This window comes from Canis lupus, chromosome 2, assembly GCF_048164855.1.
Source record: "Canis lupus baileyi chromosome 2, mCanLup2.hap1, whole genome shotgun sequence".
Lineage (NCBI taxonomy): Eukaryota > Metazoa > Chordata > Mammalia > Carnivora > Canidae > Canis > Canis lupus.
The window spans coordinates 87,170,259-87,196,357 of NC_132839.1; the positions used below are offsets into that span (position 1 = coordinate 87,170,259).

Here is a 26,099-nt window from a genome sequence, read left to right on the forward strand (position 1 = left end):
AGGATCGCGCCCTGGGCCAAAGGCAGGCGCCAAACCACTGCGCCACCCAGGGATCCCAGGCCCAGATTTTCGACTGTGTTGGGGCTGCCCCAACCCCTGCATTGTTCAAAGGTCAACTGTAAATGAAAGCGCTTTACAGATTGGATTTCTACTGAAGCGATTGATTCTACATTTCCATAGTAGAAATATTGTCTACAGAACTTTATTTAGACAGGAAAGCTCAGAAACGCCAGGCATTAGTCCTCATCTTATATTTTCCAGTCTTTTTGCGTTTAATATTTATAGGAGTGAGACGGCAGGAGGATTAAAAAGGGAGGGGGGGCAGCATTAAGAATGCTTCCCTCTCTCCCCAAGCCTGGAGACAAAAGAAACAGTGGAAGGAATGATGGAGGTGAAGCCCCTCCATGCAATAGTGGCGCCATCAGCACTACTTTTGATAATGGAATAGAATTTCTGTGGGTCTAATACTTCTTAAAAACTATTGTATTTTTGAAGTGAGGTCAGTCAGCATTATTTGGGTCTGAAGTTAGTACATTAAATTTTGTCTCCCAATGTTCTCTCTGACATTTTTTTTTTTTTTTAGAAAAAATTTCTAATTAATTTCTTCATTAAAATTTGTAGTGGCCAAGTGTGGTCAGGGGCTACTGATTTGCAACATCATTGCTCGTGAACCCAGAAAAGGGGATGATGACCTATTTTTTTTTTAAATAGATTGGTTGACATGGCTTTGAAAAATAAGCCAATCCCAGAAAACAAAAACAAAACCAAGTATTTAGCCAGAAATTTAGTGTTTTCTGAATCTCTGCTTGGGAGCGATGCTGTTTGCAGGAAAACAGAAACTGTCTTTCTAGAGAGATCCTCTCTCCTGCTTTATTTCCCCTCTGAAATCATGAGCCGATGTTTGTGACATCACTGGGTTGCTGTGGAAATGTTTATTTCACAGAGGATTTCGACCTCAAGTGGGGAATTTGCAGGAGGAAGTGTGAAGTCTTGGAAAAACACAATTGGCTCGAATATAAATGGGCAGCATTTGGAAAAAGAATTCAGAAAGAAAACAATTTAAATTGCCTTAGAACAGGTTGTTTCAAGTGTGTCCTGTGAGGATTCAAATACTTGTGAGAGCATCTTACACTCATTTGGCCATTTTTATTTGAGTTTTACTCACTGGAAAGATCTCTATAAAGAGTTCCGGGGAGCCGGTAAGGCATGGATTTTTGCATTAAAAAAAAAAAAACCAAAAACTTCTGGCTACTCAATTATTAAAATTGAGAAAAAGGTTTGGTCCTAAAAAAAAAAAAATGCCATTTTGAGGTTGGGGAGAGATTATATCCGTTTATATTTTTGGACCACACTGGAGACTTAAGACAATAGCTCCGCTTAAAGAATTGCGACTCAAGGGGCCTGAGTTTTGGGTGCAGAAGCTCCAAAATTTCCCTTTCCGTTTAAAACTGTTAAATCAACAGAATGCCAAGCTAGAGCCTTTCTTCCTGCTGGGGCAGTATTGTCCCCTATAATCCACTTTCCAGTTTTCTCAGCCTAGCCTAGTTTGATGTAGCATCGACTTAGCTTAACTACAGCAACCGGCAAAAGGAAGTGGGTTTGCATTTGGGATGGGAGGAGGCGGCCACGGGCGTGCGTGCGTGTGTGTGTGTGTGTGTGTGTGCCTGCGTGTGCGCGCGCGGGGGGCGCGGGGCACCGGGGAAGAAAGAGCATCGGGCCCCAGCAACTGTGTGCAAAGAATGCCCCCGTGGCTGCAAGAGGGGTCTCTCTCTGCACGGGGGAAGCAATTTTAGGAATTATAAAAAAAAAAGAAAATCTTCAAAGAGGGCGGGAGGGAGGCTGGCCAGGAGGGTGCGGGGCGCGGCGAGGCCCCCGGCGTCCCCGCGGGCGCCACCCCGCCCCCGCCCCCGCCCCCGGCCCACCTGCCCGCCCGCCGCACCCGCGCCCCCTGGCGCCCCGGGGCGCGCACGGCCGGCGGCGGGGCGCGGAGGGGGCGCTGCTCGCGGCGGGCGGGCGGCCGGGGCTGTAGTACAGGCTGTCCCCGGCAGCCGGCGGAGTCAGCGCGCCCACGTGACGGCCCCGGCTCTCCGGTGAGCTCCCCAAACAGACGCACACCCAGCCACACGCGCGCACACACACGCACGCACCCCCGCGCGCACACGCCCGCCCGCTCTGCCTCTGCGCCCTCCATCCCGGCTCGCTCCTTCCCTCGCCCTCTCGCCTCCCCTGCGGTCTCTCGCTCTGCGCGCACACCCCGCACACACGCACACGCACACACACGCGCGCACACACGCAGCCGGCACAGGCGGCGGCGGCGGCGGCGGCGGCTGCCCAAGTCAGGACGAACCTCTGTAGGCACCGTCTCGAGAAGGCGGCGGCGGCGGCGGCAGCCCGAGCATCCCGAGCATCCCGAGCATCCCGAGCATCCCTCGTCTCCCCGAGAGCGAGCACCGCCGAGAGTTTGCGTTCCCTTCGCCGTTCCCTCCCCCCCCCCACCTCCTTTTCTTTATTTCGGAGAGCGTTTCCTCCTCGCTTATTGGTTTTAATTTGATTTTGAAAATTTTGGGTTGCTTTTGTGTGTGTGCCTTTTTTTTTTTTTTCTTTCTTTTCCCCCCTTTCCTCATTTTATTTGCATCCAGAGCATGGCGGGCTGCGGGCTGTCGGAAGACACCTTCTTCTCTTCCTTCTTTTACAACTACGGCTCCTCCTGGGAAACCCCCTCCAGCCAGGTAAGGGGCGGCTCGGGGCCCGGCGGCGTCGCGCCCTGTGCCCCCTGCCGCGCGCTCACTTGGCGCTCGGCGGGGAGGCAGAGGCTCGGGAGGGGGGTGGGGAGGCCGGGGGGCCAAGTGGGTCGCACTGTCTGGGGCAGTGCCAACCGGCGACAGGGGGTGCCCCCTTCCCCAGCGCCAGCTCTCCGGTCTCCAGGGGCGGTCGCGCCCCCCCTCCCCGTGCCCCATCCGCCCCCCCCCCCCCCACCGTCACCACCACCTCCCAACCCAGCGGGAACCCGAGGAAGAGGCAGGAGCCGGCACGTTACCCCGAACAACTCCTGGCAAAACCAGGGAACTCGAGCGCAACCTTCCCCAAGTCGCCGCGGGCGCCGCGCCCCTGTGCGCCCGGCGCCTGCCCGCCCTCCAGTTGCGCCGAGGGGCTGCGGAGCTGTGAGTCCCCCGCGACGTGCCGGTGCCCTGCCGCTGCCCCCCGCCCCCCTCCCCGCCCCGGGCCCGGAGCCACCTCTTTTCCCTAAAATGGCTGCAATCTCAAGTGGAGGCGTCCCCTGACCCCGCGGAGGCGGGGTGGGGGTGGGGGGGCAGAGTGGATGCTCGGGCGCCCGTGACCCGGCGCTTCCCCCGGCGCGCACGAGCACCCCACGAACACACACACTTAACTTTGATGACTGTGCAATGCAGTCCGGCTGCATCGTGCCCTCGACGCTCCCCGCCGCCGGCCTGTAGGTGTGCATGTCGGTGTGGCTCCGGGGCGGAGGGCCCGGGAAGCCGGCGGTAGACGCCGGAGGGGGGAAGGAGACGGGGGTTGGGCGGCCCCGGGTAACCTGGGGAGACGGGAGTGTGCTCGGGGTTCAGGGGGTGCAAGAGCTATTCTGGGAGCCAGAGCGAGAGCGAGAGAGAGAGAGAGAGAGGGAAAAATGCCTTTTAATTAAATAACTGTTGTAGTCTGCTGCCCCCACCGCTTGTTTGGTGAAAGTCTACAGGCATCTGTCATCTCCAAACTACACGGGGAAGTGGAGCCGGAGTCGAGGCAGGAAGGGGTGTGTGTGTGTGTGTGTGTGTGTGCACGCGCGTGTCCAGGCTGGGGAAAGTTGGGGCCCGGAGGGGAGGGGAGGGGAGGCGGCGGCGGTCGGGGCGCGGGGCGCGGGGCGCGGGGCGCGGGGCGCGGGGATTCCCGGGCCGGCGGAGCGCGCGCCGCGGGGGGAGCCGGGCGGCGGGGGTGGGGGTGTCGAGGAACGGAGCTCGGCTCGGCTCGGCCCGGCCGCCCGCCCGCCCGCCCGCCGGCCTCGGCCGCCCGCCGCGCTCCCTCCCGGGCCCGGGGCGCAGCGCGCTCCCTCCCCGCCAGCTCCGGGCTGGGAAGCCACCCGCCCCTCCAAAGCCGAGCCCCCGAGACCTGCGCCCCGCCGCCCCCGCCTCACCCCCAGTGTCCAGGGGACGGAGCTCCCCAAACTAGGAGTTGCCGGCCGAAGCCCCGGCTCACGGCGAGGGCTCCGCGGAGGCGCCGCGGCCACCGAGCCCGGGAGCCCCGGAGCAGCTCCTCCGCCGCGGCGGCAGCAGCAGCAGCAGCCCGGGAGGCGGCGGGAGGCGGCGGGAGGCGGCGGGAGGCGGCGAGCTGGGGCCGGACCGCCGCGGGGCCCCCGGGGAGCGCACGGCGCGCGGAGGGCGGCTGGGGGGCGAGGCGGGCGGGGGGGCGGGGGGCGCAGGCCCCGCGGTGCCGAGAAACTTGCAGAACTGGCGGGGTGGTCGCCGGAGTTGGGGGACCCGGAGGGGGGCGCCCCGGACGCGCGCGGCCGGCGCAGCGCGGGGGGCGGGGGGGTCCTTGGGGGCGCGCGGCCCGGGGCTCCGGACGCGTCCCCGGCGACCCCTCCGGGCGGCCGGGTCCGGCTCCCCAGGGCCGGGCGTGCGCGCGTGTGAGTGTGAGTGTGCGTGCGCGCGCGTGTGACTGCCGATGAGTCAGAGACCAGCCCCAGCCCGCCTGGGAGGACCGAGCGAGCGCGGGAGGCCGGCCCCGCAGCCCCGGCCCGGCCCGGCCCGGCCCCGCGCGGCTGCAGGACTCAGGACTCGGGGCTCCCGGCGGCGCCGCGCCCCCGCCCCCGCGCCCGGGCCGGAGGCGCTCGGAGAAGTTTCCGCGGGGCGCGTCCCTCCGACCTGGGTCTCGGGCTCCGCGTCTCCGCCGCGCGCGGAGGCAGAGGAAGGGTGGAGGGAAGCTCAGCGCGGGCAGCGTCCCTAACGAGCTAGGGAACTAGTCGCTGGAGAGCGCTGGCAAAGCCAAGGGCCGCGGCCCGAATTTGCAAGACTGGCAATCACGTGCCAACTCCTTGGAAACCGAAGGAGGTGGGCGGCAGGGAGGGGAGGGGGCAGGGTTGGAGTAAAGGAGGCAGAAAGCCCGAGAAGGTGATGGGGGCGGGGTTGGGGGAGTCGGGGAGGGGGGTGCGAGGGGGGAGAGGCAGCCCCCCCCTTTTTTTTTTAAAGAAAGAGGAAAACTCTCGGTTTCCTCGGGTAAAGTTACTTTAACTTGATTTGGAAAAGCATCCCCCCCACCCCCCTCCCCGAACGCGAGCTCTTCCTTGCAGAAAGGGAGACTCGTGTTGCTAAGAAAATCGGAAAAGAATTTTCTGATAAAGCAGCTGGCGCTGCTCGGTGCAGGCTGATTAGCTCGCAGGCTGGTGCCGGGGGCGCGCTCCTCGGAGTGCGGTGGAATCGTGTGCTGGGGAGAGGGGGCCGGTCTGGAAAATTGATCTCTCCCTCCAGGGGTGCGGTGTGAACTTTGCCATAAAGTACAGAAGCAAATGGCAGGTGCACATCGTTAGACTAAGGGGCCCGCGAGTGCCACGGAAGCTTTAAGCCTCGGTGACGAACGCAGCCAGGCGGTGCGTCGTGCCGGGATGTGCGGCTTCCAGCGCGGCCCGCTCCCCATTTGCAGGGGTGAGGCGTGTACATGTGCGTGAGGACCCGGGCTCTCGGCGAGGGTGCCCTGCAGGTCACGGTTTCAGCGGTTGAGCCTGGGCCGGGGACTGAGAAACCTGCTCCTGACTGTTCCTTCCTTGAAAAAGGCTGAAACAAAGACAACACTAAATCGCATCTTGGACTCAGGCAGGGCTGCGATGGGAAGGCCTGGGCCAAATTTGAAAGAGTGAGACTTATTCATGATTTTTACCTGAATTGCTGCCAAAAAAGCTTACAAATCCTCCATTCCCTAAAAATAGTAACGCTCTTCAAATATAATTTGTTTACTCTACCTCAATTAAAAATAAAACCATCTTCCCTAGTGTTATAAAGTGCTTATGAAGGTAAGGGTTGACTGTACTAAAAAGAAAAAAAAATCAAGCTTTTTATTTCTAGATCAATATGATGTGCTCTCAACATCTAATACCATGTAAAAGGAGCCTTTTTACAACATCAATAGCAGGCAGGCATGTCTCCCTAAGAAGCTCTTTTCCTGGAATCACAAGGCATTTTGATTTGCTTTCATTTTCACAAGAAACATGATTATGACACCTCTGGTTATAAACAAGTGAGTGAAAAAAATAATGAGGATTGGGGGTTCTTTATATAGAAATCTAGAAATTTGGAAACAACCCCGGGCATTTATTCATTACTAAACCCCCAAAACAAAAACCAAAAACCCAACCACAGATCATCGTGGACTGGGAGGTTTTTTTTGTTTGTTTGTTTTTTTTTTTTTTTTTTTTAGTTTCTCTGTGACATTTTATCACTGAGGCTGGGGGAGGGGGAATCAGGGTGATGTTTCTGGAGAGAGCCCAATGTGTATCAGAGCCGAAACTGCATCTGTTACCATTTAAAAACTGGGAAATTCCATCTTATATCCGAATAGACCATGTTGCAGATATTTTGCACCCACTTGCCAATGTGCAAAACATACCATAGTGCGAGTGTGTATGTGTGTATGTGTGTGTGTGGGAAGCATCTGCTTAGGTGGAATTTATTTCTTCAATTAGAATGAAAACCCCAATTAAAGTGTGTATGTGAAATGTCTCTGACTTGGCTCAGTGCAGCAGACAGCAGACCATTCTTTAATTTACAGTTTCACGCCTAGGGATGGCAGTAGTGCAAGCTTCCAAAACCCAGCATTATCTTTTTTTTTTTTTTTTCTGTTGTGCTTTTCAACCTGCGAGGCTCTCCTGTAGTTGTTTGAGGTTTCTGTCTCCATCATGACGCTGACTGTGGAGTGGTCATTACCGCTTGCTGTTTGGACCTGGGTCACTTTATTGACTTGTCACCGTGGAGGCCCAAATCGAAGCAGGCCAGGTCTGTATGATATTGAATCAGTCAACGGAAAGTGAAAAATGGAGCCAATTAGCTGACTGCTTGGATGTCCATGAGGCCAGACATCGGACTTTACCCACCTGATTGACCAGTCCTGTGGTTACTGGATAGTTTAACCCGAGTTTATGAAAAAGTTATTCGGGCCAGACATGACTGGGCTCTTCTACTTTTCTTCCCCACCCGTGCCCCTAGCCCCAGCCACTCCCTCAGATTTTTCCAGACTAGAAATATAAAATGGCATCCTTCTGTGGATGCACACCATCCTTCTAGAATGACTGCTTTGAATGCATCCCTGGACTTTTGTTAGCCAGTACCTGTAATTCTTCGCACCTGCTCTATCTTTTCAAGCAGGATAGACGTATCAATGTAGGATCATTAATGGATGCGGGTAAGTTGTTGAAAGCTTGTGCTGACTGCTTTTTTTTTTTTTTTTTTGGCTTGGCACAATGTCCATAAATATCGACAGCCAAAGCAAGAAAGCAGCCCACTGAGGAACACTTCTGCTCCATCCAGTCCAATCACTCTAAAGAACTCAGAATTTTTTTTTTTTTTGCTCCTCTTTTCTGGGTATTTCATAATTCTTAAAGGAGTAACAATGTTTGGATCCACGGAGATGAGCCAAGACTTGGGAATGACCTGCATTTGCAGGGTTGTTAGAAACGCACTGGGTTAAAGTTCAAAAAATAAGAGCTGGGTTTCTATACATTTTAAACATTTTTATTTTCTGGAAGATGTCCGGATGAACCGCAAAATCCTTTTTAAGTGCACTTCTGTATATTTACCTTAGACACTTTTTTGAAATCTGCTTATAAATCTAACTCATCTGACTCCAGTTTTTCCAACGTTGGGTTTCTCCTAGGCACATAGAAAAGCAAAAGAGACTTTTAATATCCTGAGTTTCTCGTGGGCCTCCCAGCAAGGCTAGCTTTCTTAAGGCACCACCTTGGAAATACTGTTTGCTTTTCTTTGTTAAGTTCTATTAGCCTCAAACTTAGGAACCGAGCAGCAGTGATGAGAGGTGCTATTAACTAATGCTGTTCCCAGCACTTGACATGTATTTGACTCATTTAATCTCCTAGACAACTTATGAATTAGGTACTTTTATTATTATTCCCATTTTATAGATGGAGAAAATAAGGCACAGGGAATTCGATACTTTACCTAAGACATCGCTGGTGCTAGGTAGGGGCAAAACTGGGACGTCCCCCAGGCAGCCAGGTTTCAGAGTCCAGCGTGCCTGCTAATTCCTACTCTCCACACTACTTCCTCTCCAGTAGACATCACGTGGCCACACGTACCTTTCTAGCAAGTTTGTTATGGTGTCATTCATTTGCCCGCTCCATGAAATAGTGAAGATCTCCTTCGTTTGCCCAAGTTTGCTCATTTTTTCCCCCCCTGGTTATTTACATAACCAGCCCAAATCCTCTTTGGTAAATGAGGTGAAGTCTTCTGTTTCGACAAGATCAACCATAACTATCTGATGTTTTTATCTTTTTCTTGGTGATGGACTAAATGAGTTTACCATTCTTTTTGGTTTGAACAAATGGTTGATCCAGTTTTAGAGAGAAACTATTTATTTATTTATTTATTTATTTATTTATTTATTTATTTAAAAATATTTTATTTATTTATTCCTGAGAGTCACACAGAGAGAGGCAGAGACACGGGCAGAGGGAGAAGCAGGCTCCCTGCAGGGAACCTGATGTGGACTGGATTCCAGGACCCCGGGATCACGCCCTGAGCTGAAGTCAGATGCTCAATCGCTGAACCGCCACCAGGCATCCCTAGACTGAGACTTTAGATTGCCAGCTCCCAACCTCAAGTAATTGTGACCTAGAGGAGGGCGCATTACACATGTGGGGATCAGTAAAATAACACTGTACAGAAGAAATGTAATTTTAAAATTCATGAATAGAATAATTTTATCAGTAATCACTCAGATGCATCAAAACCCTATCCCATACGTATGCATATATGTGTGTGTATAAAATATGTATGTTTTCGGCATAAACTTACTCTCACTTTGTAAGCAAACCCGTATCATGATGAGTTTGCCCTGTCTATTGTTACGTTTGCAATTTAGGCCCAAACCTAACCTTTTCAGCATGGCCGTGTTATAACAGGTGTCTTTTGTGTTGAATCATGCATCTAGCATTTATGTCCATCATGAACTAATGCCTCTTAGTGGTTCATCCCTTATATCGTGATCTTCCAAAATACAGTTGTGGAAAGGGGGAGGGAAAACATTAAATGTCAGTAGTTACAGCAAGACGGTCTCTAGGAAGGAGGCAGTTTCTTGCTGCTTTCACATTCCTGTGGCCCTAGCGGAAATGTAAAAGTGCAGGGTTTGCATTGGAATGAGAATGGGGTCACCTACCCTTTGTAGTCATCATCAAGGAAGCAGAACTTCCTTCCAGAGAGACCATAGGAAATCAATGATCATACTTTGCCAGTGAAGAGGTAAATGTGGACAGCAGACGCCATTAAATAAAAGGGCAGCAGAAAAGTGATTTACTCTAGAAGGCAGTGTGACTTTTTGGTCCGTTCCAAGAATTCACATTTGTGATATAATAATTATATTTAAATATTTTCTTTGGGATTATGTTTTATTTAAAAAAAAAAAGGAAGGAGACATGCCATTAGGTGATGCTACTCTCTTGTCATTTGAACATAGCTATTTAAGGAAAGCAGAGTGTCTGGAATATGGTAACAGATACCCTCTTCCCTTATTTTTGTCTTCATAAGAATTGACCTGATTTGTTATGGCTCCTGGATTTCTGTTTGTTTTTAAATTTCGCATAGTCCTGGATGCAGAGGGGAAGCTTGCGGGGTGTGGGGTTGGGGGGGAGTTGGGGGAGTGTTGCTGGGGGGATCCTCGTACAGGAGAGGCCTGGGTGGGGGAGCAGGGGAAGATGGGGGGGGTAGTGGTGATCGCTGATGTAAAGGGAAACGTAGGCTTGGAAGCTTAATGAAATGTAGAAAAGCAGGTGTGCGGTTCCAATATGCGTCCCCTCTTTTGCGTGCACTTCTGATTGCTTTGTGAGCACATCTTCTTCCTGTAGATTTGAAACCTAGAACTTCAGGTGATAGCTAAGGGGGGAAAGGTGAACGTTTGCCTTAGATCTGGAATACCAAATATCCGTGTAATCTCTTGCCTGAAAGCGTATTAGAAAGTGTGTTAGTTGTGTAACAACAAAACAAAACAGGAAGAAGAGACACAAAGAGAAAGAGAGAAAACTCTCACCAACAACCCCTACCACATTTTGCTCCAATTTATTATTTCCAGTAGCAGTTTGGTCCCTAATGTTAACAATGAGTGATTATGATTCTGTAGTTTCGTTTACAGCATGAATTAGCATTTTGTTTTCTGTTACGGCTTTTGAATGAGGAATTATAATGTATAATTTGCTGAAAATAGATGTTATCATCTCTTAGGATGAGAACAACCACATAAACTTGAACAAATGATAAAAATGGAATCAATTACATTTCAAATGGAAGTAGTTTACAAACCTCCAAATACAAAGTGGCAGTAGTAGCTGGTTATTGTAACAAATAATTAGTTTTTTTTAAACAACATTTATTGAATTCCATTGACAATTTGGTAATTGTTCACAGTTGACTGTAGCCTTTCCCTCTTCCAAAATGAAATGTGGCGTGGAATGACTGCGTTTCACAAACTGCAGTTTTCCTCGTGATTTAGTGCTGCAGCCAGGATGTATATATATTTGCATATGTGGCCCCCTTCTATGTAAGAGCGGAACATGTGGAATCGAATAAAACGGTGTCGCTAAACCTAGTTGATGGCTCAAGCTAAACACCCAAGGGCTGGTGATTGACAGGGTTTTCAGGTTCCGAGGAGGGAAAAGAAGCAACTAGTTTACATGGGTGTGTGTGTGTGTGTCGAAGCGAGAAACCTTTGGAATGATTTATCAAATAGACGAGTCGTATTTTTACTTCAGCAGGAATTAATCTCTCCCTCCACTGCCAGTGCTCCTCCTTCTAGCCGTACTCCGGCGTGGTGTCCTGGTGGACGTGGGAGCTCACCACCCACGCTCCCGGGGAAGCTCCTTGCAGGAAGGCACCGCACCTGCCCTGGTTCTGCATCCCTCCTCACGCCTCACCTGTGTAGGCAGACAGGACAGATGTGCTGCGATCTCAGAAAACAATTTTGCACCATTTTATATATGTGTGCCACCCTATTTATTGTGCTTTGCTCCACCTCCGGGTGATGAGGGCAAGGGTGCCATGTCATTTTTGAAAACGGGAATTTGACTCGGAGAATCGATGAATCCTGCGTTCGTTTAAGCATCTCCAGGGAGGAGCACGACTGGCTCACCACGGGCTCACTAGACCTCTCAGGCCTTATGGTGTAGATGCTTAAATTAATAAATTCAGAAAGGAGAAAGGAGGGAAAAGTGGGAATCGGAGGGTTTTTTATTTTACTTTCCTTTTTTTTTTTTTTTTCTGGTAACTGCGACAAGCTGAGTGGATCATTCATTTTTGATTATTTCTAAGATTAATCTATTTCTTTAAAGTTAATATGCAAAGAAATATGTTCCACATCACTTTATTTTTAGATCCACACGATTCAGTCTGAAACAAATCAGTGGTGCATTATAAACACACGAGAATGTATCTAATGACAGGAGTCAGGCTGAACAGATGCTAAAATAGATGCATCGTGTGAAGTCGAGGGAGCTGCAGGAAGGGATGGAAAAAAAAATCTCTAGAAGTTGGAGGGCTTGTGAGGTGAACACGACGGAGACTTTTTACCCGTCGGATTGGGCTTGTGCGGTTCGGAGCAGAAGGGACTCCATTTGCTCCTGCATCGAAGTAGGAATCACGATACCCATCCCCTAGAATGCTAGTGAAGATGCACCGATGCGACCGACGCACACAGGGCTGAGTCAATGTTAGGGCTTAGCAGTCGGTCCTTGAGTATTTATAGAGCACCCACATGTGGCACCCTCGTGGGGTGCCTGGCACAGAGCAGACCCCTAACGCGTTGTATCGAGGCGGCTATCGCAGAGCCCAGGCACTACGGAACACTACTATAACGTTGCAGAGGCCCAAAGTGCTTTCTGTGGATCCACTTATTCAGTCATCAGAATAACCCCGTGGGGTGGGTACTATTATTAGGATTACTTATTATCTGCTGCCATCGAGGCAGCTGAGGCACAGCGAGGATGAGATCTCACAGCTTGGAAGCGGCGCAGCCAGGATTTGTATCTGTTGTGTCTGGCTTCCAAGCGCATATTTTAACCACCATGCTAGGCTGCCTTTGGGTGGGTGAACCAATGGATGACAGAGGAGAGTGAAAAAGGGATAAAAAACATATTTCCTTAGGCATGGCTGGGGGTTACAAGCAGAGAGCATCACCTCTCTGCAGAGAAGCTTAGGAAATAGGTAGTGGAGAATAGTGGGGCGCCCGGGGGGTGCAGTCAGTTAAGCATCGGGCTCCTGGTTCCAGCTCTGGTCATGATCTCAGGGTCCCGAGATGGAGCCCCACATTGGAATCCCCGCTTGGGATTCTCTCTCCCTCTCCCCCTTTCCCCCCACCCCCTTTTCTCTCTCTCTAAAATGAGTAAATTAATTTTTTTTTTTATAAAAGAAAAGGGCAGAAAATAGTACTGTGGTCATTAGGATGAGGAGGAGGTTACTCTTACCTGGAAGAATCACAGAAGGTTTCAAGAAGGCAGTGGCATTTAATTTGGGGTTGGAGGAAGTGGGGAGCATTGGGTCAGGGGAGTATAAGGTTGGGAATGGGGCAGAGGGGGTACTTCTGGCCGAAGGAATACATGGGAGGAATTTGTCAAGGGGTAGTGGTTAAGGGTTGCTCTTTTTTTTTTTTTTTTTGGATTTTTTTCGTTCAGGATTCCTTTTGTGCCTACAGTGTGCTTGTCCCTGCCCTCAAGGATTTTTAATTTAGTAGGAGAGACATAGATCACATGGTGTATAGGACACACACACGATATAAAAGTCTTTCTGTATCTCTGTTTATACACATATCGTCAATCTGTCCATCATCTTCTGTTTATCCATCCATGCTCATCCCCTTTAAACTGTGTGAAGTGTCAAGAAAGAAAAATAAAGAATGTATATAGAAGCGAGAGGGTGAGGTCCGTCCTAGCTCACATGCCAACGTTGGAAATTTGCAAGTAGGGCCTTCTCCTTCGAAGGGTGAATCTCCCTCGGGCAGCAGCCCTGCCTCTCTCTTACTCCGCAGAGGGAAGGAACTGGCAGGGCTTGGATGCTGTGAGTAATCCAGGTAGGAGACTTGCTTTCCACCCTGTTCTGTCCGCCACAAGCCAGCCAGCCAGCCAGCAAAACTTAGCTGGAAAGGTAAGATCTTTTGCATCATTTAAAATCCGCCCTGTGGACGCTGTCAGGAGCACAGTTTAATCAGTAAGTAGACGTAAAATTTTATTTTGGATCCTCTTGCACTTGAATAGATTACTAAACTCTTTTCTGAGTTAAAATTAGTCACCCAACCTAGAGAGTAAAATAGCATCTGAAGTTGGGGACACACTCAGGGCCTGTGCAGCTGCGCTAATGAAATCCTTTACTTCTTTCTTTGTGCGATGTCAAACTAAAAGGGTTACATAGCTTTGTGAAAAGAGCCAAAAAACTTGTAAAAAGGGACTGGAATCATCTTTACAATGTTTATCAAAGGCTTGTTATTTTAGGAAGTAGGACGCCATTGCTAGTGGAGGTTTTGATCCTGCTCGTAACAGTTGCATTAGAAATAATTGAAAAATTATTTCCCCCAATTAAGCTGGTCTCAAAGAACAAGTTGCTAAAAGAGCAATGGGCTGATTCCTTGTGTGCATGTGTTACAATAAAGACTGGTCATTGTTTTCCAAAATTTTGGCCATATCCATTCTTTTTTTTTTTTTTAAGATTTTATTTATTTACTTGAGAGAGAACATGTGCAAGAGCGAGCGCACAGGCAGGGGGAGCTGCCCGCAGAGGGAGAGGGAGAAGCAGGCTCCTGGCTGAGCAGGGAGCCCGACATGGGGCTCCATCCCAGGTCCCCGGATCATGCATGACCTGAGCCCAGCCCTAAGGCAGACGTGTAACTGACCGAGCCCCCCAGGCGCCCCTGGCCGGACCCATTCTTTTACTGTAGTAGGAGAATCAAATATGTTTTCGGGAGTGTTTGTAAACTGTAAAGTGCGGTCTTGGTCATTATCATTATGGTGGAAGGGGAGTTTGTTTTTTGGAAAAGGAAACCATTTTTGTATTATAGTAGCAATACAAAAATGTTAAGTCAATGTTAAATAAATATACATTATTCTCACTTAAGTAGTTATTTTTAAAATGCTTGCTTACAACGATATGAAGCATTTGCATTGTGGGGCCTCACTCCAGGAACAAGGACTAAATCTATATTAAATCTCTTGGCCTCCTCTGTAATGAATTCTGTCAAACGACCTCTCAAAGCATCCCAAACAAGCATTGACTAAGGTCATTTCAGGCTAATGAGTCCTCCCCAAGCATTACTTAGTTGTTTAAATAAAGTAATTAGAGAATGTCCTATAATATGAGAGCCTTTGGAAATGCGTATCCCTCTTTTCTGAAGAATTTCAGGAAAATGCCTCACATATTTGGGAATATACAGCAATTAAGAAGTCTTCCTAAATAATATCCACTGCTCCAATGCTAGCGGTTAGTAGGTTTTTATGCCTACGTTGTATGTAGATAGCTACAATTGCGATTTTTTTCCTTAGTTGATTTATAAATGCCACAGTTTTTTTTTATGACATTATTTCCACCACCCACACCACTAAATACAGCGTTGGACACCAAATAGGTGCTAACTAGGGACACCTGGGTGGCTCAGCAGTTGAGCGTCTGCCTGCGACTCACGGCATAATCCCGGTCTCAGGATCAAGTCCCACACCGGGTTCCTTGCACGGAGGCTGCTTCTCCCTCTGCCTGTGTCTCTGCCTCTCTTTGTATCTCATGAATAAAGAAATAAAATCTTAAAATAAAAAATAGGTGCTAACTAAAATCTTGAGTGATCATTTGAATAGAGCAAAAAACTTTGACTCATTATGGGAATTTAAAGATATCAGCCCCTAACGCAAAAATGGTCAGACTACCATTTTGGGGGGACAGGAATATTCCTTTTCAGTAATGACCAAAAAGGACATTTGGAAAAAAGGGAGTCTTTCTGTCAAAATTAGGACGGATACCTCTATTGTTCTGCATTTTCAAGTTTAGGGAATGCTTTCCTCTTTTATATTTTACTACCTAATTTAAAAAAATACGTGAACTTGGTTTTCTAGGGCACTGGTTTTGATTATCATCTGCCAGAAAACTGATACAAGCACATTAATAATTTTTCTTATTATAGATATATTTTTTGGAAATTTTTCTTAGAAAAGTAAAGAAAAGAGGGGGAGACTCAAATCCATACGTAATGGAAATACCTAAAGACAAGCATGGGTAATATTTTAACATGTACACTAACGTACTTTGTTCTTGGCCTTTGTGTTTCGTTTCTGAATTTGTAAGTATGTAAGTATGTAAGTATTTTGTAACCCGATTTTAGCCCATAAATCATGACCAACAGCCATGCTGCATTTCATATGCCCCTCCATCCCTTTTAATGGCCCTGTGCTATTCCATTGTGTGATTATAGGACCATTTATTTAACCATCCTCCTAAATATTGGGGGCTTAAGTTGTCGCCAGTTATGATCGAACCTCGTGCGGATCTGTGATTATTTCTTTAGGATGATACTGACTAGTAGAACTGCCAGGCTAAAGGGCATAAACATTTGAAGACTTTTGTGTTAATTGCTTCTCAGAAAAGAAGCATCCACTCACACTCCCAGTAGCTATTTGTCAAGGTCCCAGGTGGAGGCTATTATAAAATGAATCTTCATAGGACAGTATTTGCCCAGTTGAAAACTTCAAAATAAACGTTTTTGAATGACCATCATCAGTCAAGAGGTCAGAGTGACAAGGAGGATGACCTTCTTTTGTCTTCAGATTTTGCAAGCTCTTTGGGCCGCTCGAACACAGTGTGGGGTAGGTGACCCAAGCAAAGAGTTGGTGTCAAGAGTTTAACTCTGGTTATCAGATGAGCGTTTTTTTTTCTCTTTTGTCCAGGGCCTGTCTCTGTAAATACCTACTGCCCTATGTTCTGTTGAGATCTACAGAGAGAAAAATCTTTCTTGTTCCACTCACTGAATTCCTTCAACTTCAAAACAAGGAATAAGCTTGGACTCTAAGCAGTATGTCTTGTTGTTCTGGACATAATTCCAAGGGAAGAGGCATGTTGACTGTATACTAATGGTTAGGACGCAGATCCAACAAATCTTCATGAAAATAAAAACTCTAATACAAAAGTCATGGTGATTAAGTTCCACAATGAAGGTCGTTCTCATTTCTCTCCAGCTTTTCCCCCTTCCTTTCTCAGTGGACCTCCTTGCAACTTTTTCAGTAGTGCTTTAGGACGGTTGGTCCATTGGGATATAAATTCCCTCTCCCCAGATCTTGCCTTTATTGAAATTTCATTCCTTTCTAAGAGAGTGCATTTTCAGGAGGGATCAGCAGCTTTTCATTTGTCTACACCCTGCAGGTCCAGAGGAACTGTGGTCATCGTTGCTTCCAGAACATTATTTTGCCACTGTCCCAGAAAACTGTATGATCCCTGTAGCCTCTGGTGAAATTCCCTTGGATTATATCAGAACCTTCTTCCTGGCCATCTTCTCGTCTTCTTGTCACTTCCCTGTGTCCCCTCAGGGCCTAGGACCTGGCTCAGGTCTTCTTTCTACCCCCATTGCCACCACACAATGATCTTCAGCATCTGAACACGGAGAATGTACCCAATGGCTTAGCTTCAGAGTGCCAACTTCAGCCCCCACTATGCTTTGGCAGCCCAGGCACATCGCCCAAACCCTGGCCTCCTCCTTCTGGAACCTTAAATTGCAATGTAATTATATGTGACTATAGCCTCATCGTCTTCCTGCTCCCTCACCCATTTATTTCCAAGATCTCTGTCCCTGTACTATGCTCCCTTTCTCCCAGTTCATCAACCAAACTTCCCCCCACTCCTTTTTTAGCCAGCCCCAGAGCCCATAATATGTCACTTTAACCACTCTCTTGCCAAAACCTCAAAGCCCTTAATCTCTTGCCCTTCGCTATCTGCCCACAAAATCCCAGTCTTGGATCAGTCCAACCAATTGCTTTGTTTGCTTCTGCTTACAATCTGTTGACTTGATATTGGAAAAACCCAGTCATGCTGAAGAATGCTGCTATAATTTTATTGTCCCCAACCTCCGTGCCATTCACCAAGCCTTGTTTGGGTCATCAGGTTCACTCACTGTCCATATCTGCAATTCCAGGCACTGCCCACTGTCAACAACTCCCCTGCCTACCACTGGCTCCCTTCCCAGGTGAGGATTCATGATTACCCAATGTAAGTTCAGTCAACTTTTGATCTCATATCTGGAAATCTCCATCTGTTTGGGCCTAGCTTTTCTTGCACCTGTGGATATCATTCCCTCCCATTCTCTCCAGGCTGTTGAGCCATAATCTTTGCCTTTGGGGCTCCAGTTAAGAATCAACATACCAGGCAGCACCGGTGGCTCAACGGTTTAGCGCCATCTTCAGCCCAGGGTGTGATCCTGGAGACCCGGGATGGAGTCCCACATTGGGCTCCCTGCATGGAGCCTGCTTCTCCCTCCGCCTGTGTCTCTGTCTCTCTCTCTCTCTGTGTGTCTCTCATGAGTAAATAAATAAAATCTTAAAAAAAAAAAAAGAATCAATATACCAAAATATCTCCCATCTTGAAAAATTTCTTCATCAACCTTTCACTTCCCTTTAGAGGTTCCTGTCACCTTTTGTTGAATGGCATGAAAATCCCAGCTGTTGTTGGAGACTATACATTTTAATGACACAAATCCACATGATGGTGAGGGTTTCTTTCAGTAGCTCACAGCTTCTTGTAGTGAAGAGGCGGGTAGTGTTCCAGAGCAGGAGACCTCTTGTCACGCTCATAGACTTGCTAATAGACTTGTGGACAACCATTGTTTCCAAATCCTTCCCTCTCATCCACTTTTTAGTGACCTCTAATAATGGGTTAGCCTTCGCTTTTCACTGACTTTATAATTCCCAAATGCTGGGGACTCATATTTGTTTTTACATGAATTTTGTAGACATTGTGTAACTTTGACTCTGTCGAGAAATTCCTTTGACTTCCGTTGTGTTTTCGTGTCTTTTATTGTGTTTTCTCTTCTCTCTCGTTGACTCTCTTGCTTCGCCTGACTTTAGTTGTGGTGTTCTCGGGATCCCAACCTGGATCCCATTTCACTCTGTTCTTGCTCTCCCGTGGCAATCTACCCATGCATGGAAACCAGTGATATGCCTGTTTTTTTAGATTTATGTTTCCAGGCAAGGCCTCCTGAGCTCCAGAACTGTTTAGCCAGCTGGCTGTGTGACAGTCCCATTGATATTTCAAGCACAGTATGTCAAAGACAGAATTCTTCATCCAGAATATGCCGTTCTTGAATTCCCTATCTGGATAAAAGGCAACAATACTCATCATACTTAGACTTTTGCAGTGTACCAAGCCATCCAAAACCTTGTGGCTTAAAATGACAACCATTTATAAGTGCATATTTAGATGGGTCAGAAATATGGGTTGAGATCAGTTGGGTGGTTCTTCTGCTGGCTTTGGTTAGGTTCACTTATGTCAGTGGTCAGCTGGCAGTTGATGATCTGACTGATACATCTGACAGGTGGCTGATTGTTGGCTGGGGTATGGGGCTGGCTGAGTCACGTAATGATGTAGCCATCATCCAGCAGGCTAGCCTGTGCTCACTCACATAGTAGTGATCACAAGATTCCCAAGAAAAGCAAGAGAGAGGAAGCTGATGGTTTTATTGAGGTCTCTGGCTTACAACTTGTAAAACATTACTCTGTCTTATTCTTTTGGTCAAAGAAAGTTACAAGGCCATCTCAGATTCAGGGAGCAGTGAAGTAGATCCTACCACTGGAAGGGAGGCGCTGCGAGGCGGTATCACAAGGACCACGTATATGTGTAGTGGCTGTGGGTGGGAGGGAATTAGACTGACCTTAAGTGGTTCATGTAATTGTAGAGGCCTGATAAATCCAAAATCTTCAGAGTAGATTAGCAGGCTGAAGACCCAGGAGGAGCTGAAGCCCATCTGCTAGTAGAATTCTTGCTCGAGGAAGATCCGTCTTTCTTCTGGAAGCCTTCTGATGTAGATGAGGCCCATCCACATTATGGAAGATGATCTGCTTTATTCAGAGTCACCATTTGAAATACTAATCTCATCCAGGAAACACCTTCACAGAAACATCCAGAATAATGTTTGACCAAATATCCGGGCTCCATGGCCCAGCCAAGTTGACACATAAGATTAATCATCCCATGGTCCGACTCTCCCTGAGGCACTTCATGATATGAAGTGTGATAACTGGAATGTAGGCAGAAGGATTGGACTAACACAGATCAGGAACTGACCTATGGACGTATGTAGAAGACACTTTTGCCGAAAATGTGGTGAGGTCTTACCTGAGGTAGACATTAGCCAGCCTTTTAATTTTTTAAATTTTAAAAAATATTTTATTTTAATATAATATTTATTTATTTTTTTAAATTTTTATTTATTTATGATAGTCACACAGAGAGAGAGAGAGAGAGGCAGAGACACAGGCAGAGGGAGAAGCAGGCTCCATGCAACGGGAGCCTGATGTGGGATTTGATCCCGGGTCTCCAGGATCACGCCCTGGGCCAAAGGCAGGCACCAAACCGCTGCGCCACCCAGGGATCCCTAATATAATATTTATAATATTTAATATTATAAATTTAATTTATAAATATTTAATATAATATTTATAATATTTAAAAAATATTTATTTATTCAGAGAGAGAGAGAGAGAGAGGCAGAGGGAGAAGCAGGCTCCCCACAGGGAGCCCAATGTGGGACTCAATCCCAGGACTCCAGGATCATGTCCTGAGCCGAAGGTAGATGCTCAACCACTGAGCCACCCAGGCGTCCCATTAGCCAGTCTTTTAATGAGGTCTTCAGTAGTCTCAAAAGGAATTGTCATATGATTTTCTGTAGCTAGAGTAGAAAATACGATGAGCCTTGAGTGTCTAAGAAAACTTTAAAAATCATTATTTGATGGTGAACTTAATTCCAGTCGATAAGACACAACACAAATACAGATTCTCTGTTCATTTTTATGCAAACATGAAATCAAAGTTTATGATATGTACTGGGAAGGGGTATTATAGATTAAACAAAATCATGAAAATCAAAGCATTATTTGATTAGGAACCCAAGCTGAAGTGCTGATTATCATAGCTCAGTTATCTTCCTATACTATTACTCTTAGATCTATTTGTGATTCTAATCAAATTCCCTGTAGTTTCTTGTCTTTGACCAGACTCAGAAGAGTTATGAAAAGAAATAATTGTTTTCTTAGAGATTTTTTTTGGATCCTGAAAAAGTCTTTCATAACAGAAGAGGCCTTTGTGGGTGGTCATTTGAACAGGCAATAACAGGCATGGAGCTACATTTCCATGAAGCCTTAAAAACATTTATAAGGGTGAGGAATTTGGAGCAAGCTATTTATTTTTCTTCAAATGGCCAAATGTTCAGATGATGAAATATTGTTTTCAGAGATGTCTGTAGGTATCTGGTCCAGTGTTTATGGAATCATAATATGCAGTGTTTATGAAATCAAGGGGAGAGAGAAAGGTTACTTGTAATGATGAATTCAACAACACAGTGGTTATTAATACTGTCATTGTTTTTACTAGTGAGTCTAATTCGGGCCTGAGATTCCTTTATTTGTATTGGGAAGAAAAGAATCTCTGAAACATTTAAATCTTGCCAGGAAGGTTTGCATAAGAATTCTACATTGCTCTAAAGTTTTGACCTCTGCAAATTGAAGCCTATCCATATAGAAGTTCTAAAAGGAGATTCAAGAATAGTGTGATGGTTGGTGAAAGGTGCGGTATTTTACAACCAGCTCTGCAAGTTACTCACCTTCAGTTTCTGATCTGTAAGATGACACGTGAAAAGCTTAGGGTGGTGCTTGGCATGTGGGGAGCACACAGAAGCTGCAATGATGATGTTAGTATACAAGGGACAGAGGGAGACAAACATGGTACCTGTGAAGAGATGCTAACCAGGTTGACAAGAGGCAGTTTGGGGGAAACCATAATGTCCGTTTGACCTTATTTTTCTCCGTCCCTTTTTTTGATTTGTTCCCACAGCCCATGTTGGTGATGAGGTAAGTTTCAAGAAAATATTTTCTAGGAACAGACACATTATTCTTTGTTGAGAAGCCTCGTGCACACCAGTCAGGTCATTTCTCGAAGGTCTGTTGTCTGCTTCAGATTTTAATATTTTTTTTTCCTGATTTGCAAACAAAATGGAAAAAATTGCCTATATATTTGCAGGGAATAAAAACATGTAATACCAAAGAAAATTAGAAGGTAAAACTCCCGAATAACATGATTCTTCAGAAAATACAATCCAATTATAGAAGACAGGTAATATCCAGTTCTTTTTTGGTTGACCTATAATAAATGCAGATTGCTTAGGTATTTAACATAGAGTGGTATTTCAAAACCAAATGGTGACTATTATTTCCATTATCGGTGGAAAAAGTAACGTTAAGGTAGAAATTAGCACTTTGGGCTTATAAATGGGGAAAAAGAATCTTTTGAGCAAAACTAGCTGAAATATTGCAACGCTTTTGATCTCAGGTTAGAGGATTGTTCTTCCAACAAATATTTTGAGAGACTGTATCATGTTCCAGGCACTGTTTTAGAACCTGGGCATGTAAGCAGTGAGTAAGCAAGAAAGGCCCTGGCTTTGGTGGGATTTATAATCTGTCAGGTAGAGGCAGGAGGAAAACAGAAGTCAGTGCAGGTGCAGGATAATCTGTGAAATGATCAGCGCCACGAAGATCATAGAAAAGGACCCCGGGATGTGTCGACAGTGAAGGCGATGGTGTGTGTGCAGTGGAGGGATGACCGGGCTGGGGTAGTCAAGAGAAGTCCCCCACGGAGGTCTTGTTGGAGCTTGTGGAGGTGGTGGTTCCTGGCCGGCCGGCGTGGAAAGCGCTTCCCCGGTGGCTGCAGCGGGGTGAGTGAGGGGATGTGACTGAGGTTGGGAGCAGATAGCAGAGCCCCGATCCTCCGAGACAGCAAGTGTAACGGGAAGAGTTTAGAATTCATTCTCAGTGATATGGGAATCCCCTGGGGATTTTTAAGCGGGAGAGGGATGTGGCCTGATTTATGTTTTCAGAAGATCACTGTGGCTGCTCTGAGGAGGATGGGGGAGAATGAATAAGGGGAAGAGTGAGCCATTGGGGCTCTTGTGTAATACAGAGGAGAGAGCCGTTCCCCTCAACAAAGCAGATATGGGCAGCACCTCCACTTACCATGCTTGAGAGGGACCATCTGAGTGTTTGGGGGGGAAGTGCAAAGACACACCCGAAGGCGGCTCCTGGAACACTGGACAGCGTTTGGACCGTTCTGGACCAGGGCACGGCTGGCTGTTCCATGAGGTGAAGACTGGAAAGTGTTGAGCAATGATAGATCCAGTTATGTAGGAAAATAATGTTGTTGGGTAGCGGAGAGATGCAAGAAAATTTAGCATGTCAAAGCTAAGTACTGTGTTCAGGGCAGGTGCCCATGCTCCTTGGTGGCGACTTGGAGTCTGTCAACTTTCTTTCTTCCTCACTGCTCTATGCCCAGGGTAAGAAGGTGTCACCACGGTGGACGCGCTCTGTGGACCCTTCTGAGCCCTCTGGGATTCTTAGCAATACGTGTTTTAAACGTCTAACTGAGCAGACCTGTGGGCACCTGGCTGCTCAGTCAGTAGAGCATGGGACTCTTGATCTAGGGCTTATAAGTTCGAGCCCCATGTTGACTGTAGATATTGCTTAAAAATAAAATTAGAAGAAATATATGAGCAGACCGCTGTTGTGTTGGTTGCTGTAAAGGACAGTTGGCCCAGTTTGAAGAAGGACTCGGTGCTGAAGTCTTCAGAAGGTTGTTGCCTTGGTGGGTCTGTGGCGACCCAAATGGCTGCCAGTCCAGAGTCTGCATCATTACTTCTCGGCTCCAGTGTCCCATCCCAATGATGCTCCCTTTCTCTGCTCCGCTTCCCAGAGGGCAGCAGGGCTTGGCTCAGGCCCCGAAGTTCCCTGCATGGTGCTGGTCTGTGGTGGTGCCTGGAGCCAGTTAGCCTGGCCCCTCCTCCATCCACTCAGCAGTGCGGGCAGAACGATGATGGACGGGTGGGTCTGAGGTGGCTGTTTGGTCAAGAAGAGCCATCCTCGGTTTCTCCACGACCTTGGGGCCCACTTGGCACAGGAGGAGGCACCACTGGGGCCTGCAGAGCAGTCTCGAAGGAGCAGCGGTGAGCAGAGAAGAGGTGCTGCCAGTGGCCCAAGGGGCCCTGCTCCGGAGGGGGGTTCCCATGCGGTGGTTGAATTTTCACTTGTAAAATTAGGCAACCATGTGAGACGGTTGTGTAGTAAATTCAGCATTTCCGCGCGTAGTAGTGAGTTTGGGCTGGATAACCACGCACCTCACGCCGAGTGGCTCGTAAACCACATTTATTCCTCACAGTTCTGGAGGCTGGAAGTCTGAGGTCACGGTGCCCACGTGGTTGGGTTCTGGGCTGGAGACAGGTGGCTTCTCATCGTATCGTCACATGCCTGACACAGAGACCCCCCCCGCCACCCCCACCCCCCCCGCCACCGCTGCTCTGTCTCTTCCCTTGGTTATAAGATTACGAATCCCAGCCTGGGGGCTGCTCCCGCACGACCTGGTCACCTCCTCGTGCTCCCCCCTCCCAAGGCCTCCCACAGGGGATCGGATTTCAGCTTCTGCATTTTGGGGGGAGACACCCACAGTCAGCCCGTCACACCCCGCGAGACCCCGAGGGAACTCCACCTTTCATTCTGGCCTCTCCGAGGCACCCTTCTATGCTGTTACTGTGGTAAAAGCGTCTCTGTCTCTGCGTTCCCCTGGAGGAGTTGAAAAATATAAGGAACTCCCACGACTTCATTGCAAAAAGCCAGTAACTGAGTTTTTAAAAATGGGCTGGAGATTTGAATAGACGTTTCTCCAAAGAAGACATACAAGTGGCCAACTGGTTTATGACAAGGCGTACAACATCACCAAGCATCAGGAGGATGCAAGTCAAAACCACAGTCAGACGTCACCTTGTACCTGTCGGGACGGCCCTTACCAGAGAACGCAAGACGCCACATGTTGGTGAGGATGGGGAGGGCTTCACCTGGCCCTTTCCTTCTCCTGGCTCTGGTTCCAGAACAAGGCGCAGATGGGTGATAGAGGAGGTGCTGGAAGGAGCTGGGTCACCACTGTCGTAGCCCGAACATGCCAGTGTGACACAACACCACAGACTGGCTGATGCACACAACGAGCGTGTATTTCTCACAGTTGCGGAGGCTGGAGGCCCAGGATCGAGGGGTGGACAGATGAGTGTCTGGTGAGGGTCCACATCCTGGTTCGCAGACGGCCGTCTTCTAGCTGTGGCCTCACATGGCAAACAAGTGAGAGCATTCTCTTGGGTCTCTTTTTTTAGAGAGAGAGAGAGAGAGAGAGAGGAGGGGCAGAGGGAGAGGGAGAGAGAATCCCAAGCAGACTCCAGACAAGGCGCAGAGCCCCTAGCGGGGCTTGATCCTATGACCCTGAGATCATGACCTGAGCTGAAATCAAGAGTTGGACATTTAACCAACCAAGCCCCCCAGGGACCCCAGACCTCTCTTTTCTAAGGGTACTAATCCCATTGATGACAGCTCCATCCCCATGACCTGATCACCTCCCAGAGACCCCCCCCTCACACCATCTCATGGGGGAGTGGGCTCTCAACACATGAATATGAGGGAGACACATTCAGACCACAACAATATGGATTGAATTATTTTGTTGGTATTGAATGAATATCTTTTAACAGGTCATGTTCTCAGGATTCTCAGAAAATAAAGGTAAAGGTAGGCCGCGTCTTCCTGCCTAATTAACTTTGAAATGCACGAAGGCGAGATTTTCAGATCGTTTTCATGCCCCTGCACTCCCACAACTCCTTGCACCTGAGGACTTCAGAAGAGCTGTGTATGTGCTTCTGAAATGCTTCAAGTCGAGAGCTTAACAAATACCAATGTATTTCCTGAGAGGTTGGGAAGAAATGAATCCTATGTATGCAAATTATTACTATTTCATAACACTAAAACCCACGGCTGGTGTTTCGAACAGGGCTCCTGTAAAATACACTAATCCAGAGCTGACAATCTGGTTGTGTCGTCGTAGACAAAAAGGAATTGTGGGGCTATTGATTTTATATCAACACTGGCCTACAGAAACATGATTTAGGAAACATTTAAATAAAAGACCAGTCAGAGAAAGGGGATTATATGGATCTTCAGGACAGAGAGACGATCCGTCTTGAGATCTTAATGTTCACACTTGCGGCGAGTGCCACCGACCTCCTAGGGTTTGGTCCTTGATGGTTGGGATGGATCTTAATGTTAGTGGGTGATTTGCGGAGAGCTAGTCTTCAGTGGCGTGAGTGTTTTCAGGGGGTATTATCAATAGAAGCCTGGCTGAGCTGAGGACCCAGAGTGAAGCGCTGCTCCATACGGTCACCAAGCTGGTGGACTAGCGGCCTCCTCTGTTGCTCAGCAAATACTCACCTAGGCCCCTGTCCCCTGCAGCACTTCCTCCCAGATTTGATCTTCTCTGGGGGGTGGGGGGCAATCTGACGTTCTCATGTACCCCGATCTCACCTTCCCTAATGTCTACACAGTTAGCAGTTGATTATGAATGACCTTGCACTGTTGTCTGTCCTGTTGCGTTTGCTTCACCTTCCAATCTAGATGGTAGGCTCCTTGGGGTAGAAACAGCTCTCCCCATGGACCCATCATCCTCTTGGGTACAACTCCAATTCACATGTTCATCATTTCTGGCCTGGGGTGCAGCAGATTCTTAACCAAACTACCCATGAACAACGTTTCTACAACACAAGCCTGGCCATGGTCATCCTTGTTTGAA

The 26,099-nt window shown here is 47.9% G+C and overlaps 1 protein-coding gene across 2 annotated transcripts in view; it reads left to right on the top strand.

Annotated features, from left to right (window-relative positions):
• Positions 1–2,127: 2,127 nt before the first annotated feature.
• Positions 2,128–26,099, top strand: part of PPARGC1A (PPARG coactivator 1 alpha) — a 638,569-nt gene continuing 614,597 nt past the window's right edge. The window contains exon 1 of one of the 2 annotated variants that reach the window (XM_072809006.1): positions 2,128–2,729. The gene's annotated coding sequence lies outside the window, so the exon portion shown is untranslated. The remainder of the gene's footprint in view (positions 2,730–26,099) is intronic. The other variant, XM_072809042.1, reaches the window with a different exon arrangement.